The 21,083-nt window shown below is 40.6% G+C and overlaps 1 protein-coding gene and 1 non-coding gene across 4 annotated transcripts in view; both read right to left on the minus strand.

Annotated features, from left to right (window-relative positions):
• Nucleotides 1–21,083, minus strand: part of Chrm3 (cholinergic receptor muscarinic 3) — a 452,846-nt gene that overhangs the window by 55,587 nt on the left and 376,176 nt on the right. The gene's annotated exons all lie outside the window — the stretch shown is intronic.
• Nucleotides 17,429–17,623, minus strand: LOC130886283 (U2 spliceosomal RNA). The gene has a single exon (XR_009058258.1). It is a non-coding gene; the product is annotated as a U2 spliceosomal RNA (small nuclear RNA).

Consider the following 21,083-nt stretch of genomic DNA (forward strand, 5'->3'; position numbering starts at 1 on the left):
CTCCATCCATTGCCTGCAAATTTCAAGATGTCATTGTTTTTTTCTGCTGTGTAGTACTCTATTGTGTAAATGTACCACATTTTCCTTATCCATTCTTTGGTTGCGGGTCATTTAGGTTGTTTCCAGGTTCTGGCTATGACAAACAATGCTGCTATGAACATACTTGAGCACATGTTCTTGTGGTATGATTGAGCATCCTTTGGGTATATACCCAAAAGTTGTATTGCTGGATCTTGAGGATAGTTGTTTCCTAATTTTCTGAGAAATCGCCATACTGGTATCCAAAGGTGCTGTACCAGCTTGCACTCCTACCAGCAATGCAGGAGTGTTCCCTTTACCCCACAACCTCTCGAGTATAAGTTGACATCAGTGTTTTTGATCTTGACCATTTTTACAGGTGTAAGATGGAATATCAGAGTTGTTTTGAAGAAATTATGTTTTTTGTAGAATTTTCTAGGACATTTTGGAGTGATGGAATTTCCAACTAAAATTACTGACTTTTGTTTAACAAGAAAATTTAAAACTACTAGAAGTTCTTTAGATTTTCTTCAATTTCTTAATAGATGACTTAATCTTCTAGATTCCTAAAGTGCTGAGTTTCCAAAATAAAGTACATTTTAAAAGATTTATTTTAAATTATGTGTGTGTGTGCCTGTGTGTGTGTAAATATATATATACATATATATATATATATATATATATATATGGAACTGAATGTATATTCTTGATGAGCCCAGGGGTGTCTGGTTCTCTGGAGCTGGATTTACAGGCATTTGTGAGCCACTAGGCATGAGTGCTAGAAACCAAATTTGGGTCTCCCGGAAGAGCAGGAAGCACTCTTAACTACTGAGCTATATCTCCAGCTCCTCAACGGACAATTCTTTAATTTATTCAACTGATTCTATGTAATCCAGTAGGGATCAGTAATAGTGTTCTCATAAGTAAATACTTCCCCCCAAATAGGCCATTATTATTATTATTTTTCCTGAGCTTACTGCTTGTTCCTTGAGAGATAAAGCCAGAATTTTAGGGTTGGCAATAGATATAAAGATGGTATTCAAGCCACAGACAACCTGTGATCTGGGAAGCAGAGAAATAATTTCTGCTTGATAAAATTCTAGGTGGTGCTGAACAGGCTATTGGAAGAGCATAAAGGGAGCAGTGGCCTTACCCAGACTGAACCCTGTAAGATAAGAGACCAACCTTCCATGCGAGGTGTTCGCACTTGCCCAAACTGGCACTACTCCTGGGAATACGCAGCTCTCTCTCACTACATTTGTGAACAAACAGCAAGTCATGTTCCTAGAAGCTGGGGTTATCTTTAAAATGGGTTAATTGGTAACCCAATTTGTATAGATTAGTGTCTATAAGAGATTTCTCAGTGAAAGAGATAGACTTGAATACACTCTGTTGATTAGGTATTTCTTCCTTAGCATGTAAGTTTATTTATAGCAAAATGCCAGGTACAAAAGGGAATAGATACATCTTAATAGACTAAGCTGAGGAAAAGGGTACTATCAGTTTACTTGGAAGGCTGAGGCAAGAGGGTTTCAAGTTCAAGGCCTGACTTGGCAACTTAGCAACATCCTATCCCAAAATAAAATAAAGAAGGGTTGAGGATACAGTCATTTACAGGATGCTTAGCTGCCATACCCTAGAGCCTGGCTATAACCCCCGGTACTAAAATAAAGGACATAATACCAATTGTTTTTCTGAATTAAAAATATCAGTTTCACTGGGTGCTATCATAACAACTGTTGCTAATATGTTTTTGGCACATTCTGAAAACACTTCCCATGTGAACCCTCTTGTTTCTTGCAAACACTGTATGTAGTTAGCACCATTATTATATTATTAGAAAGTAGAGGAAGCCAAGGATGCAAAAATGAGTCAATCACTCAACTTGATCATCTTTATCAGAGTCACACAATGTAAGACTTGATTCTCGATCAAGTCAAGATCAACCTAATCCATAAGCATGAGCTCTTCAATATGACCTCAGCATATGAGGATAATGTAATATCTTAATAGCTTTTCTTTCTCTTTGTTGCACAATAAATATGAGTTTGACTATTCATATTGCATCTGTGTGTGTGTGTGTGTGTGTGAATAGTTTTGGCTACATGTGTGCATGGCTCATGTGTGGAGATCAAAGGACAACCTTGGCTGTCAATCTTCAATTGATTTCCACTTTTTGTTTAAGACAGGTAAGATAGGGTCTTTTAACAGCCTGGTCCATTGTCAAGTAAGCCAGGCTAGCTGGCCACACACTTCCAGGGATCCGCCAGTCTCTACCTCTCATCTCACTATCTCTAGGTTTACAGGCATATGCTGTCATGGCTGGCATTTCTTATTTGGGTCCTGGGATATGAACTCAGGTCCCCATGAGTATGAGGTAGATACTTTACTGACTTAACCATCTCCCCAGCCTGGTATCTGAATTTTTATTATTTTTAAAATTTAATATCTAAATGTATCATCTCCTGTCACATGGCAACTTTGAGTTTAAAGAGGTGAAGCTGACAAGCTATACATGCAGTCAGGATTTGGGGTCTGTTTTGGGTCTCAGTCTCAAGCTGTTAATACATCAGTATTGTTGTTATGACAGAATGCTTGGCACAGACAAGGAAGGAGAGAGTATTGTGGGGTAGCAGTCAGTTAGTAAGGGCAGTTGGGAGGGAGGGATGGCAGGACAACTCAGTTCGAGGAGGCAGATGTGGCAGAGACTGCTCACATCAAGTGGACCATGAAGCAGAGCGAGGTCGGAAGTTGGGGCAGGGCATAAACTCCAAAGGCCAGCACCTATGAATCTACTTCCTCCAGACAAACTCCACTTCCTAAAAGTTCTGCTGTCCCCCAGAATAGCACTACCAGCTGGGGAGCGAGCACTCACAACACAAGCCTAAGGGTGACATTTCAGATCAAAAGCATAGCACCTGTAATAGGAAATGTCTGGACAGAAGTACACAGTGCAGCTCTCATCTCTGAGCTGCAGTGATGCTTAGATCATCAGCACTAATACAGACGCCAGGGACAGTGAGGCAAACTCTCAAAATCAGAATCGTATTCACTGTCTTCCTCACTGCTATGTGGGCTTTGCTAAAAACAGCCCGGATTTTGCTTGAGTTGTAAACTAAGCAAACGCGACTGGAGGAGACATGGGGAACAGATGTTGATGTTGAAAAGAGTGCTTATCTATCATCACTTTTTTTAATACCATCAGCTGAAACTAGCATTCAATTCCCTTCCTTAAAATTGTTTAAAGTGGATCTGTAAGTCCAAGTCTTCAAAAATTCCTTTGAAAATGGAATCATTTATTTTGAAAACTTTAACTATTCTGTAACCCTAACTTGCCAAAATTCTTCATAGATGATCAAATTATTTTCAATCTTTTGAGACCAAGAATGTTCAAGATTATGTATTTTTCCTGCAGAGGGAATACCACAGCTCATTTATAGCATAGTTACTAAAAGATTGAAGTGGTATTCTATGGAAACATTTAAAATGATGGTATCCTCTGTGTGTGTGTGTGTGTGTGTCACACGCAGAGAGATACAGAGGAATATTGAAATTCCTCTGTGGAAAGACATTCAAATAGATGTAAGTAGGTCTGAATAGACACATAGTCTCTAACTAGGTTGGAGAAATAAGTGGAGAGATTATACATGAGGCAAATTACTTAACTTTTCTGGGCTTCAGTTTCCATTTAAAATATAAGGATGAACAGGAAGATAACATAATTATCTATATAATCTCTCATCTATCTATCTATCTATCTATCTATCTATCTATCTATCTATCTATCTATCAATCTATCTAATCTATAATTTATCTCTTAAAACATCCTAACAATCAAATAATTGTAACTTTATTTTTTATTTGTTTCGAATAAATGATCTGGTAATACCAGGTAAGGGTACATTCCTGTAATCTCAGCATTGGGGAGACTGAAGGAGGACCTTAAGTTTAAGACCATCCTGGACTACCTAACATGTTCCAGGCCAGGTTAGGCTACATCATGAGATTGTGTCCACTTCCACCTTCTGAAATTACATAAAATGAAGTGTAGTATCAGATACTTGGAAAGTCTCAATCTGTAAACCATATTGTATTTTGTCATAGGTTAGAACTTAGCAGAACAAATAATTAAGTCAAATAGTAGAAAACTGTGAAGTCAAAAGACTTCAAGCATAATTTTGAATGACACAAAATATTCTTCTCCATGTCTCCTTCTCATTAAAAATATTTAGGTAGTAATTGACTGATTAGCTGAATCAGAATGGATTTTCTTAGCATTTGGATGGTATAAAATTCTCTAAATTTTTACAGTGTCTCCCTAGTTATGGATGGGAGAATACATCTGTTCTAACTAGGCACGATTTTGCATAATAACCTTAACAAACAGGTACCGTAAGTATGAAGAGGAAGACTATTTAGTTGTTGCTTTTTACACATACTTTAATGGAACCAGCTTCTTCTGTTATTCATGCTTCTATTTTTCTTTTATTTATTTTTCTTTGTATTCAATTCTGTCTTTCTAGCTTATTATTTTTTGTACATGTATGCTTGTCTGTCTGTGTTGTGTGTGTCTTAATGTTTGCATGTGTATGGGCCCACAGGTGTGAGTGTGCACACACAATGCATACGTGTATGGAGGCCCAAGGTCAACCTCAGGAATCTTCCTCTATTGTTTTCTACTTTATTTATTGAGGCAGGGTCTCTGAACTGAGCTCAGAGAGCTTATCAATGTAGCTCATCTAGCTAGTTAGCTTGCTATGAGGTTACCCTGTCTCTGTTCCAAGCACTGGACTTCTATGTGGGCTACCATGCCCACCTGCAGGTATTGGGAGAATCTGAACTCCACCCCTCATGCTGGCTTTGCAAGTTTTTTATTCACCGAGCCATTTCCTCAGCTGCTCCAATTTAATTTCTGCTTTCTGCTTTTAAGTTAATACACCTAACATGAATTGAACAGTTAACGTTACTGTAAATAATATTTAAATATCTATACATCAAATAAAATATTTTCATGTAGCTAAGGCTGGCATTGAATTCAGTCTGTAGCCATGTATGACCTTGAACTTTGACCTTCCCATTTCAACTACTAAAGTGCTAAGGTTACAGGTGGCCTCCTACCACACCTGGCTTATGCAGGGCTGAGGATCAAACCCAGGGCTGCTTGCACGCCAGGCAGCTGCTCTACCCACCGAACTAGATCTGCGTCTATAGCATCCATTCATATCTTTAACATTCCTGTCACACAGGGACATGCAGTTCTATAATCCTGTTCTTCTGCATTAGCATTCATCACGAGCTATCCACACTCTGCCTTTTGCTCATTTATTTCTTGGGGAAGACTGTGCTTGCTCTCAGAAGTCAGCCCAGTTGGCAGCTCTGTGGTGCTTCTCGTTGGCTTGTCCACAGGTGCACGAGTCTGAAAATCATCTCTCTCTGAGATATCGAGTCTAATCATTTGACTGAATTTAGACAGCCTGTTGGATTTTTTTTGTAGGGTTTACAACAAAAATTTTTTTACCAGACATCTACTAGGAGCAATAAAATTTCCTTTGTGTTAGATAAATGTTCAAACCTCAAATTGCCAGTGACTATAGTTGTCTCCAGGATGTAATTTTTGTTAGAGACCTTTTAAGAGAAAGGATTTTCTAGATTTATTTTTTAGATAATGCTAGCATTACTATCTATGGCAGGAGAAAAATTTACAGAAATGAAGTGAAGGTTTATAGGATTCACAGAAGTTCTGGTCCAGAAATTATCTATGAAATTAAAACTTTCAGAGAAACTTCCAATATTCACTTAAAGCCACAGTGTCAAGATACTCTTTTTCCTTCAACAGGTACAATTTTATTAGTGTTTATTTAAGAGAATTATTCTGGGCTTGGGGATCTACCTCAGTGGTATACTGCTTGCCTAGCATGTGCAAGGCCCTGGGTTTAGTCCTCAGCTCTGGGACAAAAACATTCCATGGACTGTATGGACAAGTGACTTGACACCAATTCCGTCATACGGTTACTTGGTGAGGTGTGAGGAGAGATTTGAAATAAACTCAGTGCAATCTCTCATCTTTATTCTTGCTCCTTGCACCATTTCCAGGGATAAATGAGAAAGGAAATATTCTAATTGAAAAATGATATGTTTGTGTGTCAAGTTGATGAGGGATCAGTTTTATGTCAACTCAACACAGGCTAGAGTTATCAGAAAGAAGTCCTCAATTGAAAAAACTGCCCGCATAAGATAGAGCTGTAGCCTAGAGGTGGTGGCACATGCCTTTAATCCCAGCACTTGGGAGGCAGAGGCAGGCAGATCTCTTTGAGTTTGAGGCCAGAGTGGTCTACAAGAACTAGTTCCAGGACAGCTAGGGTTGTTACACAGAGATCTTATCTCAAAAAAACAAACAAACAAACAAAACAAACAAACAAAACAAACAAACAAAAAAAACTAAAGCAAGTCTGTAGGGAAATTCCTTAATAGATATATTTTATTTTTATTTTTTTAATTAATTAATTTATTTATTAAAGATTTCTGCCTCCTCCCCACCACCACCTCCCATTTCCCTCCTCCTCCCCCAAATAAGTCCCCCTCCCTCGTCAGCCCGAAGAGCAATCAGGGTTCCCTGCCCTGTGGGAAGTCCAAGGACCACCCACCTCCATCCTGGTCTAGTAAAGTGAGCATCCAAACTGCCTAGGCTCCCACAAAGCCAGTACGTGCAGTAGGATCAAAAACCCATTGCCATTGTTCTTGAGTTCTCAGTAGTCCTCATTGTCCGCTATGCTCAGCAAGTCCAGTTTTATCCCACGCTTTTTCATACCCGGGCTAGCTGGCCTTGGTGAGTTCCTGATAGAACATTCCCCATTGTCTCAGTGTGTGGGTGCACCCCTCGCGGTCCTGAGTTTCTTGCTCGTGCTCTCTCTCCTTCTGCTCCTGATTTGGACCTTGAGATTTCAGTCCGGTGCTCCAATGTGGGTCTCTGTTTCTGTCTCCTTTCATCGCCTGATGAAGGTTAATATTTAGGAGGATGCCTATATGTTTTTCTTTGGGTTCACCTTCTTATTTAGCTTCTCTAGGATCACAAATTATAGGCTCAATGTCCTTTATTTATGGTTAGAAACCAAATATGAGTGAGTACATCCCATGTTCCTTTTTTTGGGTCTGGCTCACCTCACTCAGGATAGTGTTTTCTATTTCCATCCATTTGCATGCAAAATTCAAGAAGTCATTGTTTTTTACTGCTGAGTAGTACTCTAATATGTATATATTCCATACTTTCTTCATCCATTCTTCCATTGAAGGGTATCTAGATTGTTTCCAGGTTCTGGCTATTACAAACAATGCTGCTATGAACATAGTTGAGCATATACTTTTGTTGTATGATAAGGCATCTCTTGGGTATATTCCCAAGAGTGGTATTGCTGGGTCCAGAGGTAGGTTGATCCCGACTTTCCTGAGAAACCGCCACACTGCTTTCCAAAGTGGTTGCACAAGTTTGCATTCCCACCAGCAATGGATGAGTGTACCCCTTTCTCCACAACTTCTCCAGCAAAGGCTATCATTAGTGGGTTTTTTTTTTTTGTTTGTTTGTTTTTCGAGACAGGGTTTCTCTGTGATTCCTGGAGCTAGCTCTTGTAGACCAGGCTGGTCTCGAACTCACAGAGATCCGCCTGCCTCTGCCTCCCAAGTGCTGGGATTAAAGGCATGCGCCACCACCGCCCAACTCATTGGTATTTTTTATTTTAGCCATTCTGACAGGTGTAAGATGGTATCTTAAAGTTGTCTTGATTTGCATTTCCCTGATCGCTAAGGAAGTTGAACATGACCTTAAGTGTCTTTTGGCCATTTGAACTTCTGTTGAGAATTCTCTGTTCATCTCAGTGCCCCATTTTATAATTGGGTTGATTAGCTTTTTCATTTTACATATCAATCCCAATTCCTACTCCCTCCTCTCCTCCCATTCTTTCTACCTTTCCCCACATTCCATCCCCATACATTCCTCAGAGAGGGTAAGGCACGTCACTTTGAGGAAGGACCAAGGCCCTCTCTACTATATCTAGGCTGAGATATCCAAAAAGAATGGGCTCCAAAAAGCCAGTACAAGCAGTAGGGATAAATCCGGGTGCCATTGCCAGTGGCCCTGCAGTCTGCCCCGGCCATACAACTGTCACACACATTCAGAGGGTCTAGTTTGGTCCTATTCTGGTTCCTTCCCTGTCCGGCCAGAAGTTAGCGAGCTCCCATTAACTCAGGCAAGCTGTTTCAGTGGGTGTCCCCATCATGGTCTTGACCTCTTTGCTCATATTTTCACTCCTCCCACTCTTGGACCCACTGTGGGTCTCTGTCTCTGTTTTTATCAGTTGTTAGATGCAGGGAATATGGTGACATTTAAAATATTCATCAGTCTGACTACAGGTCAAGGCCAGCCCAAGCACCCTCTCCACTATTGTTTAGGGTCTTAGCAGGGGGTCATCCTTGTGTATTCCTGGGAATTTCTCTAGTGCCAGGTTTCTTGCTAGTTATGGATGTGGAAAGACCCCACCCATTGTGGGTGGGGTACCCCCAGTTGGCAGTTCTGTGTTCTGTAAGAAAGCAGGCTGAGAAAGTCTTTGGAAGCAGGGCAGTAAGCATCACCTTTCCATGGCCTTTGCATCAGCTCCTGCCTCCAGGTTCCTGCCCTTCTTGAGTTCCTGTCCTGACTTCCTCCATGATGAATAGCAGTGTTGATGTGGAAGCCAGATGAATCCTTTCCTCCCCAAATTTTTTAGGTCATGGTGTTTCATCACAGCAATAATAACCCTTCCTAAGACATCACTTCTGATTTTTGTGGTTCTGGGGATTCAACCCAGGGGTTCATGCATTCTAGACAAGTACTTTATCAGCTGGGTCACATCCCCAGCTCCCCAATCCATATGGCCTGCCCAAGTGCTACTTCTTAAGGCCTCACCATCTATCTCATCTGAGAGTGAAGAAGTCAAGTCTGACTCATGAGGACTGGAGAGAGGCAGGGGGAATTATTCTCACTTTCTTTATTCTAGAGTTTATATATATATTTTTTCTGTACTTGTTTTTCACACCTGCCATAAAAAGAACAGGTACATATCTATGACTCATTCCAAGTTGGCTGAAAACATTCAACCCCTAACCCTTGATTTTAATGTAGGGCTAGAATCTCACATTTTATGTTACTCAAGCTTCAGTTAAAAACATTTGGGAGGCTATGGAGATGCTGTCCTAAAACTTTATTCAGAGAGGAGGGATATGGTCAAGAGAGCTATTGAACAGCATAATGGCTGTACTTAATGACAATGTAAGCCTGAAAATTGCTAGGAGAGGAAACTTTGTATTCCCACCACCAAGAAATAGGTAATACATGAATGTGTGTGCTAGCCATCCTATGGTGATGTATATATCAAATAAATCCCAAACATATGTATGTGTCTATTGATCACCTGTAATCTGTGAATCAATCATCTGATATCCAAATTGATACATAAATATATAAAAACATTTTCTGTCTAGAATCTGTTGACAGAGAATCTATAGCTAACACCTTTAGCTCCTGGCTATTACTTTTATATTTTATATTACTTTTGTATTTTTCTTCCTCTTTTAGGGATGGTCAGGTTATTTATATATACTTATATCAATGATGTAGAATTTTTATGAGATTTTTTTTTTTTTTTTTTTTTGGATTTTTCAAGACAGGGTTTCTCTGTAGCTTTTGGTTCCTGTCCTGGAACTAGCTCTTGTAGACCAGGCTGGCCTCGAACTAACAGAGATCTGCCTGCCTCTGCCTCCCAAGTGCTGGGATTAAAGGTGTGCATGCGCCACCACCGCCTGGCTTACCTGAGTTTTAAGGTCTTTCATTTTCCATTAGAGTTAGGTACTAGATTTACTGGGGTAAGATTTTGGATGAGGCCTACTGATATGAAATATTCCTTTACACTGTGTGAATATATGTTGCTATGTTTGGTTTAATACACAAACTGATTGGCCAATAGCTGAACAGGATAAAGTTAGGCAGGAATGATGGGACGAGGAAGGGCAGAGTCAGAGGGATCACCAGTAGGAAGATGGAGAACAAGTCAGATATATAAAATGGGATAGAGGTAAAAGCCATGAGCCTCAGGTTAACACCTAGATTAATAGAAATGGATTAAGTTGTAAGAGATAGTTATTAATAATCCTGAGCTATTGGCCAAGCATTTATAAATAATATCAAGTCTCTAGAGTGGTTATTGGGAACTGGTGGTTGGGACAGAAAAACCCTGCCTACAACCTACCTTCTCTTTTCTTGATAGCTAAGTCTTTGGCTAGATTGCACCCTTGCCTATGGAAGAACACTACTGCATCCTCCATTCATACAACTAATCTGTTTTGTCAAAGCAAATGGTAATTTCTAAGAGAAATGTCCAGAGAAGAGTAGAGTTGATCATCTAACAAGGTAGGCAAGAAGCATCTGTCAATAGAGGGAATGTTGTAAGTTAGTGTTGCTAAAGAATAACTATGGGAGGGGACGGTGACTACCATATTATCCCTTTGTGCCAGGTGAAGGGTAGGTAGATATTTGCTAGTTGGAATTGAGGAATGTAGACATCACTTTGTAGGAAGTAAGATCAACATTTTGCTAGACTCAGAGCTACAAACATATGGCCCTCATTTAGGCCAAACAATTTATATGACTTGGGAGGTAGGGAGGAAACATGAGATATTTGTTAAAAGGAAGACACACAGAATATTGTGTTGTTATTTGATCTGAGGTTGGGTTGGAACACTGAAGTTTGCAGTTACAGGGGCCTGTTACCTATGATAAAACTTTACATGTGATGTAAAGGACCATCCAAATAAAGAAGGATTTAGAGGCAGAAGGACCAGTTGAGAAGCAGTGATGTAATCTATGGGCAAGATGATGAAGGCTGAATCCTGAACAATAGCCATGACAATACAAATTCAAGTATTCTTGAGTATGATATCATAATTTTGACACACAGTTGTAAGTCCCACTCAACATGGGTGCTAGGAACTGAACTCCATTCCCCTGCAAGAGCAGAATACTCTCTTTATCCCCATGAGATGTGGTTTTTTTTAAAAGATAAATCAGAACTTGAGGTGATGACTAGGGTCAGGAGGTAGATTAAAGGTTTATTGTGTAAGCATGAGGCCCTGGATTTGGTCCCCTTGTACCCATGTAAAAAGCCCAGGCAGGATGGTCCATCATGCAGTCCCAGTACTAGGGGGGATTCCTTGGGCTCTCAGGCCAGCCAGTGTAGCTGAACTGCTGAGCATGACATTCAGTGAGTTCAGGGAATTTGTCTCAAAAAATAATAATAAAACAAATTGTAAAGCAATTAAGACATCTGATTTCAACCTCCAGTCTTCATACACAAGCACATGCACACACTTGAATACACACAGAGACAAATAAGGTAATAAAAATTAAATCACATCAAATCTTTAGGACAATAAAATCTCATTTTTTATATCTGTTTATGTTTCCAATAAATTAGAGTTGTCAGAATAACAAAAAGGATCAGTAGGTGATTTTTTTTTTCTAAGCACTTAAGACCAGTTCATATTATGGTGTTGAGAGAGTGGAGCGCAGGGCTCTGCAAGAACCTGAACTCAACTCACATGTACATACCCTCACACATAATTATAATATTAAAATAAAATCTTAAAAACTTAGATCTTTTTTTATTCCAGAATAAGGGTGAGTTTTGTTTAGCACCAATTCTACTTCTAACACCTCCCACAGAACAATGGCACCCACCACTTCTGCCACGTCATTCTTTCAGACCATGTTTCAACACTAACAGTTATTTACTTGTTTGCAGAGTTGGAGTAGCCATTTGTATAGTACTCACTACCCCTCTCCAAACATCAGTATACTAAGAGTTAATTTGAAATTGCAACCTCAGTGCTTCTTTGGGGGTGATTAAGAATACAAAATCAATGCAGTGAGGAGAATAGAGTGCTGCAGGCCGGTGATTGGCTCTCAAATGAGTTATGGTGCATAGAAACCAGGTTAATGGGGTGAGTAGTCTAATTTATAAGGTGTCCTAAGGTAATTGACTTCTTAATGTCTCTAATAGGATGTCAAAACAGCTTACAGTCTATGCAAACCTATATATTTCTGAACACAAACATAATGTGTGAGGACCTTTACAGACAAACTTCTGGATGACTACATCCCAGACTGTTGTGATTGCCTTGGGGGAAGTGGGGATGGTTGAGCTCTGGTCAAGGGACACAACAGAGCCATGTCTCTTGATTGAAGCTTTTAGAGGAAGAATGCATGTAACTACATTATTTCTGCATGTGAGTATATTACTGTGAAGATGAAATGTTAGGGGCTAGGGAGATAACTTAATTGCTAAAGTGCTTACTTTGCAAACTTGAGAACCTGAGTTTAGATGCCCAGGACTCATGCAAAAAAACAGGGTGTACTCTCACACGTCTGTAATCCTAGCACAGGGTGATTGGGGACAGGTGAATCTTCAGACATCACCGACTCCAGTCTAGCGAATCAACAAACACTGGGTTCTGTGAATGACCGTGTCTCAAAAGATAAGGCAGAGAATGATTGAGGAGAGTGCCTAATGTAAACATCTGACCCCCACATACACATGTACACCCCCCCACACACACTTTCCCAATAGTTTAAACAGAAGCTTTCTGTATTCTGCAATGGGGACCTGCAGAACTGCTGTATGTATGGAGAAGGTCTGAGCTCTGAGCTTACTTTTATCTCTATCTACTTCTCTCTCCCTCTGTTGAGACTCCAGCTCTGAGTGGAGCTTTTAAGCAGAAAGAACTACTCATCCCCATTCTCCATGGAATGGGCTATCAAACTTCTGAAAGTGTTTGGGTTACTGGATAGTTTTCTTTGAATGTATTCTATCCCTGTCTCTTTCTGTTTAAAGCAGTGGTTCTCAACCTTCTTAGTGCTGTGGCCCTTTAATACAGCTCCTCATGTTTTGGTAACCTCCAACCATAAAATTATTTTTGTTGCTATTTCATAACTGTTATTTTGCTACTGTTATGAATAGTAATATAACACCTGTGGTTTCCGGTGGTCTTAGGTGACCCTTGTATAAAGGTATTTCAAGCCCCCAAGGGGGTTGGGTCCCACAGGTTGAGAAACACTGGTTTAAAGGGCTGCTTTGAATAACTGGATCCTAGATATTTCTTATCATGGTCCTTGAATATTTTACACCAGTTAGTTTTAGAGCCATGGTGTGATGTTTCTCTGAAACATCAGATGCTGGCATGGAGAGATGATCTAGAAACAAAGAGAGATCTGTTCTAAAGAAAGCAAACAGCTGTGGCTGAACAATACACAGAAGCCCTGAGATGGATTGCCATCGTGCTGTTGACAATGTAAGGATTAAACTGTTTTCCTGGAATTTACGTTCATATCTGTAACACAGATCTTACTCTTGAGTTTCACCTTAGGTTTCTTGATATTGGGATTAAAATTTATACAACACTTTGTAACCATCATGTTTACGAAGTTGCCTGGCTATAGAAGTCTTAGGTTGGTTTGAATGAGATTGGTCCCTACAGACTCAAATGTTTGAATATTTGACCTCCAGTTGGAGGAACTGTTTGGGAAGGATTAGGAGGTGTGGCCTTGTTGGAGGAGGTGTGTCACTGGGGCAAGTTTTAAGGTTTCAAAAAACTCCTGCCATTTCCAGTATGCCCTTCCTGTCTCTCTCTGTTTACTGCTTGCAGATCAACATTTGAGCTCTCAGTTGTTCCTGTTTTTGATTTCCCATCATGGACTCTAAACCTCTGAAACCATAAGCCCATTTAAATGCTTTCTTTTATAAGTTGCCTTGGTCATGGTGTTTTGTCACAGTAATAGAAAAGCAACAAAGACAAGTCTTAAGGATTTTAAGTCCGCATGGAACAGTATGGCTGAGAGGAAAGAGTGAGAATGTATTAAAACAGTCTCCAGGGTCTTTTAAAGATCAAACCTATAGGGATTTTAACTACAGGAAGATCTGTGTTGAAAGGCTCGATTTCCTAATTTCTACAACCTCGCTTTAATTTTGTGACTATAGATGCTTTGATATTATGGGAAAGAGATGTCACCCATTGACTCATATATTTGGATTCACTTGGTACCATATTGGTGGTCTTATTTGGGGAGGTTATTGAATCTTTAGAAGGTAGAGGGTTTGCTGGAGGAAGTACATCACTGGGGATGGACTTTGAGGGTTTATAGCCTCTTCCCATTTCCTGTTCTCTCTCTTCTCCCATTTCCTTAGTGAAGATGAAAATGGGATCTCTCTGCTCTGAGGTTCTCCAACAATGTCATACCTCTTCCTCCAGAGTCATATCCCAAATTCTTCTTAAGTCACTTTTGGTCATGATATTCTATCACAGCAACAGAACAGTAACTAATACAACCATTTCTATGGGTCTCTTGATCTATCAATAAGGGTGTGCTACTATAGAATTTCATTCGCCCTAAATCAAGCATAGAAACATTAGAAAAGTAAAACATGTTCTTCCTGCCTCATAGATTGTGTGGGGGCAACAAGCATTTTAAAATTGGCATAGCTAGCATTTCTGTGGGTGAGCTATGAAGCACAAAAGCATACGTTCCATTTCTTTCTCTCACAACCTGGTTTGTTATGCATTTCTCCCTTTGCCTGTGTGTGTGGTGTATGATGTAGGTATGTACACATGTTCTACTGGGCATGGAAGCCAGAGGTCAATGTTGAGTGTCTTTCTCATATCCTTCTTCACCTTGTTTTTTGAGAAAGGTTCCTCACTGAACTCAGAGCTCACTGGCTGTCATCAAGTCCCAGAGATCCCCTGTCTTCACCTATCCAGGCCCGAGGTTACAGGAGCACACAAACAGTTTTTTACATGAGTGCTAAAGATCCAAACTCAGATCATCATAGTTGTGAGGCAAGCACTTTACCGCCTGAGCTATCTCTCCAGCTCTGTTATGTACTTCTTACACCAGGAAGACATGGTGGCTGTGTAATCAAAAGGTTGCCCACACTGCCCTCTCCCATCCGATGGAAACCTCCTTTGGTCATTGTCTCCTGCACATTTCAGTAGTACCCCAGAACCTCTTAGGGTTTGTAATTGAGTGAAAATGAAGTTTAGGGGTTATGTAGAGGGATAGTGAGGATGCATCTGGACCCCTCCCTTGTGGGAGATGGGATGCCAAAGACAGCAGGGTGTCTTTCTTTCTTTCTTTCTTTCTTTCTTTTTTTTTTTTTTTTTTTTTTTTGGTTTTTTATTTGAGACAGGGTTTCTCTGTAGCTTTGGTGCCTGTCCCGGAACTAGCTCTTGTAGATCAGGCTGGCCTCAAACTCCCAGAGATCTGCCTGCCTCTGCCTCCCGAGTGCTGGGATTAAAGGCGTGCGCCACCACCGCCCGGCTGACAGCAGGGTTTCTATAGTATCTTGGTAGCCAAGGAGAAAAACAAACAAACAAACAAACAAAGTCTCTTGTAGTTTTATCTAATGAAATTCATTTATACTTTGCCTGTTTAAAAAGGAAGAGAGAAAGATTTGCTATGGCATAGTTCAGCAAACACAGTACCAGGCTTCTCTGCTGGGTTATGCAACAGAATGGTGCCAAGTACACATCCTCTCCAGAGCTACCTTCTTGTTCTGAGGATAAGTCTTTGTTTTGGAAATAGCTATGAGAAACAGAATTAAAGCAATAGTATTTCTTGATGACTTGTTCCTTAAGGACTTGCTGGATGAGGAACTGGTCATCAAGGTTCTTTTATGTAATACCAATGGAGAGGTGACACCAAGAGACTGAGCAGAGGCTATGACCACTTCGCCTAGGACACACCGTTTTTGCCTAAGCACACACAGCATCTTATCCATTCACATTAGCATCTTGCTCCATCTGCAGTATTAGGAATCAAGTCCAAGGCCTCATGCACGAAAGGCAAACCCTGACAACTGAGCTACATCCTCAACCCTGTGTCTTTGTTTCAGCTTTGAATGTATCTCCAACTCGAAATAAAAAATGGATGAAAATACACAGCAGTATCTACTCCAGTCATTTGAGTAATTCAAGCCTAATCAATACCAAGTCAGTTTTCCGTTTTTCTTTATTTATCCCTTCAAGTTCTTGAAACTTGAATTAGAGTGATTTAGATCCATGCTCCCTGATCCTTGTGAATCGGTGAGCATCTAAATATTTAAATACGTCTTATAGAAATAAATACACTCCACATTCTGACCCAGACATATTTATACATACTCATCTGAGAATAAATTTCGTGTGATAATACCCTACTCTGTAGGAGGTTCTTCCACCTCTTTAATTCATTTAAAAATGATGTGTATATGTCTGTGTATGAGTATGTGCACAAGAGTTCAGTGCTTGTGGAGGCCAGAAGAGGGCACTGGATCTCCTGGAGCTGGAGTTATAGGTGGTCGTGAGCTGTTCCACGTGGTGCTAGGAAGTGAGTGCCAGTCCTCTGTTAGAGGAGACAGAACTCTTAGCGGATAGACTACTTTTCCAGCCTCTTTTTGATGTTTTCCGTCCTATCCTATTATAAGTAAATACATATTCCCTTCCGATATGCTAAGTTGATTCAATGACCTGAAATTGTAAGACTCTGAGGTCCAGAATTATAGTTTGTTCATCCATGTTTCTCTTAGAGTTTCTTTGCACATAGAAGATCTAGTCAAGAAATGTCACTAAAGAAGTAATTTTCTTTCAAATAATAATATATTCTTTTGGATGGCATTGCCCAAACTATCCTTTGATTTGCCTCACTGTGTTCCTCTTTGCTGCCGAGAGCACAGCAGGATAGTGTGAGCCGCTTGCCAAAGGACTACAGAATCTATAAAAATTTGTGCTTTCATATCTTTATTGGAGGAAAGAATAAGGAAAAAAAGGGGGGAGAAGAGGAATAGAGCTGTTTCTGTTGGTCTGCAAAAGAGGTGTAGGAATGTGCTGGCACCCTGATTTCATGAAGCCTGAAAGTCTGCCCAGTATCACAGGGACCAGCCAGAATTTTCTGTGATTTATATTTTATCCTTGCTAGACGAAACAGTGCTAACGGGGAACATGCTTAAATCAAGAAGGCAGTTTAAGGTAGAACGTAATTTCTCCCTTGACCTTGAGCCTATTCCCCGAGTCTTCTGCAAAATCTTCCCTTTAATGTCTTTAAGTAATGAAAACAAACTAGTTACCCCACAAGCAGAGCTGCCCATAGATTCACCTGAGGATTCTGTAGCACTGACTGTAGATATACAATTGAGAGTATTGAATTTATGGCTAAAAGCAGTGGAATGTATTTCACCTGGGCTTAAGTCATTGAGAGCTTAATATACTAGGAGTGTGGTGCTGGATCCTGGGGTCAGAAAAGCAAGAGACTGAATAGCGTTCAGTGTAGTTGGTGGAGCTTCCATGTACACAGCCATGGCAATACTGAAAGCACTGTGCAATGTGTATACAGAGAGCTTTAGACACTCAGAAATAGCCCACAGGGAGGTTTTGGAGTAGGGCTTTGAAGACAGAATGGGAGTCATTAAAAATAGAAGGACAGAGGATATAGCAGATATTAAAATGATCAGAATAGATGCTACATTTGATTTTAGCCAAAAGGCCAAGAAATGATGCAGAATCTAGATTTAATATATATGTACATACATATATATGACATGACATAAGTGTGGAAGGGGGACTATGAGAGAAAAGAGGAAACCTAAATGGTAGGGATTGGGAATAGGAGAAAGATTTAGGAGGGATTAAGAAAGACAAATATCACATTTTTATTTTTAGAAATGTTTGCATATATATATATATATATATAAAATCATGAAAACAGGAGGAGAACAATATAGAGGGAGCAATGGGTGAACAGGAGTGATGTAGGATAAGGGAGACTAATGGATAAGATGGATATGACCAAAACACAATGATAAACATGTAAGAAAACGCCCTAACTGAAAACTAGTTAATAAAACAGACAAAAGAGACTAGAATGACAAAATTCACTTGGGATTCAAGGTGGTGAGAATTACATGAATTTGGCTGGCTGGAGCAGATAAGTGCAAGATGCTTTAGGGATTTTTTTAGTGGGCTTGTATTTTTTGTTGCATACAGGTTTATGATACAAGCAGAGTGGGAATAGCTGACATCAAGTAGAGAAGGCACTTGGGTGTCACGGCAGGCACTTCTGTGTTTATTGAGCGTGTAAACTTGGTGTGACGTGTTTCTTTTCCCATTGTCCACTGTGTACAAATCATACCCTCCCTAGTGATCATAACGCGGACTTACAGTACCAGAAGGGCATTCGGGTTATTTATCCCCTCACCATTTTATACATGAAGAAATAGAAGTATAAGTCATTTGGTTAAAAGGAAACTCTCTGGGAGATTGGAGAATACTCAATGTATTTGCATATAGATAGAAGCAATCTTCCTGCCTCCTTTGTACAAACTGGCTCCTAGTCAAAAGAACAACAGCTCACTGTTGATTTAAACTGAGCAGGAAGGAAGTGCAGGGGCAGGTGAGTGTGCCTGATAATCTCACTATCAGGGCCCAGAGGAATGTGGAGAAAGGGTGCCTCCTTCTGGGAACCTTTCCAAGGGCTTTGAGCCACCGAAATGCAAAAGGATCTGGTAAAGAAGCAGAAAGTAATAACAAATAATTGTCCCTTGACCCTGTATCAGCTCCGTCCCACCAACAAGGGCAGAGGTGGTTCCTTCTGGGGCTTTAAAAGGACGTGCTCTTCAGTTGGTATACAGGGATTCCTTTCTGCGGCCAATTCCCACAAACAACTGGACCAGGGATTATCAGGGCCTCTAGAGACGGACCTGTTACTACCTCTGCTGAACTGTAGAGTGAGGGTCACAGGAAAATGCCCACAGAAGTGCCACTGAGAGGAGTTTGTGAAACACTTCCTGTCACTTGGTGCTTTTTGTCTGCTGGGCTGTTTCTGATGTCCTTGGGAGTCAAATTCTGTAGTGGAAGGTGCCATCTTGAACCTAAGACACATTCGTTCCAACCAAAGGACCATGATCAAAATGCAATGACAATCATGTGTGGCAATGTAAAAGTGAAGCTTGTCTCTTATATGCTAAGAAATAGAAGGACAAAGTTCACTTGGGATTCAGGGTAGTGAGAGCTACACGAGTTTGATTACCTGAAGCAGGCAAGAATAATGTTTTAGGGCTTGCATGTGTGTTTTTGTTGCATACAGGTTTATGGGATGAGCAGTGCAGGAATAAGTTGATATCAATAGAGAAGACACTGAGGTGTCATGGCAGGGATATCTGTGTTCATTGGGCATTTAAACATGGAGTAACTTGTTTCTTCTTCCACTGTCAAGTTATGCAAAAGTTGCTCCACTGAGTGACCACGAGTCTTTTCATGATCTGTCCTGACTCTCACTGACAAAAATCCTTTCCCTAGGAAGACCAGACTTGAAGTAAATATGAATAATCTAAAACAAAGGCTTACTAACCTTTGGTTCACCAGGGCCCACCTATCCTGTATGGGAGCCAGATCCCAACCTGAGCCACAACAAGCCAGAGTGTTTCACTAGCTCTTCTCTGTGGACGGACAGACTTCCAGCTTATGGAATGCACACAATGGCCCTGCAGCCATTTCCTCGCTGCTAAGCAAGGTGAGGGGCCGCCTTAGCAAGTTCAAGAACAGGGGAAGGAACACAAAGGAGGGAGGTGCCATTTCTGAGAAACAGGACAATGGTGCTGGGGCTTTTGCAAAGGGAAAGAAGTAACTCAAAGTTCAAACAGCCCTGGAAATGTAGCTGTCCAATGGCAGGACTGGCCTTCACCCTGCCTACACAATATGGGAATTTTCCCTTCAGTTTGATACAATTCTAGGTGAAAAACAAAACTGAAAACGAGCCTTTTTTCTGGACCTCACATGGGAGAAGCAGAATTTCTTCAACTTGCTACAAGACAATGAAGGGACCTCGTGAGCTCCACGCACTGTCCATGAAATCCTCAGAGCCAGATTCTGACCTTGACTATGAGACAGAGTTAATTCCTTTTCTCATTTCCATAAAGGTCATGACTGAGACCAGAGCATGACAGCTGAGGAGAAATGCAATGTCTTTCAGTGAACACTCAGAGCAAGTCCATCCCATGGGGAATGCTGATGTGAATTTCCCTTTGGGGGCGGGACGTTTCTAGGAGAAAGCATCATTTCTAGTGGGCTTTAAAGGATTACTGCTAATTTCAGAGAAAAATATGAAACAAAACAAGACCATCATGTGTCTATATAGCACTTGATTTCACCACCATAGCGATATATGAATTTTGTTCTAGAACCCTGATGCTGGCCAAATACTACCCCCTCCTGCCCCAGAGAGCCATTTGCCTGGGTCAGGCATAATCTAGGTCTTACGTTGCAGGGAGATTTCTGGCTTCATCTGCAGAAACTGTGTTGCTGGGCTAACTTGGAAATTCTCAGCAGTCTATTTCCTTAATTCCCACACCATTGTGGTCTCTGAATTCTTTCTTTGACAATATGAATGCTTTCATGTTATTTCATAAGTAGGATTCAGAAAGCACTAGGAATCTTTCCCTTCCTCCAAAAATTGAACACTTATACATATACACACACATGCAGTGAGAGAGAGAGAGAGAGAAAGAGAGAGAGGTAGAAAGGGAGGGAGAGAGAGAGAGAAAGAGAGAGAGAGGTAGAAAGGAAGGGAGAGAGAGAGAAAGAGAAAGGGAGGGAAAGAGAGAGGAAGAAAGGGAGGAAGAGAGAGAGGGAGGGAGAGAGAAAGGGAAAGAGAGAAAGGAGAGAATGTATTCATCATAAAAACAATGGATTTCATAAGCCTTGTCCTTGGCCACATTTATCTTGACATCATTTTCTTCTGTCTATCTCCCCACCCCTATCCTGTGGCCCCAAATACAGTGGATTTTTTTTTCCTACTTACATCTGTAAAAATCACCCAGAACATTTTAAAGTTTAGGGTCAGGGAACAGAAATATATCTGACAAGTTCACGTACAAAGGGAAATTACTCCCTCTTTCTCTCTTTCTTCTGACTGTGTGGTCTTTTAACCCAGCAAGAAGATATCAATAAAACCCGGGTAA

This window comes from Chionomys nivalis, chromosome 13 (assembly GCF_950005125.1).
Source record: "Chionomys nivalis chromosome 13, mChiNiv1.1, whole genome shotgun sequence".
In the NCBI taxonomy this organism is placed as follows: Eukaryota; Metazoa; Chordata; class Mammalia; order Rodentia; family Cricetidae; genus Chionomys; species Chionomys nivalis.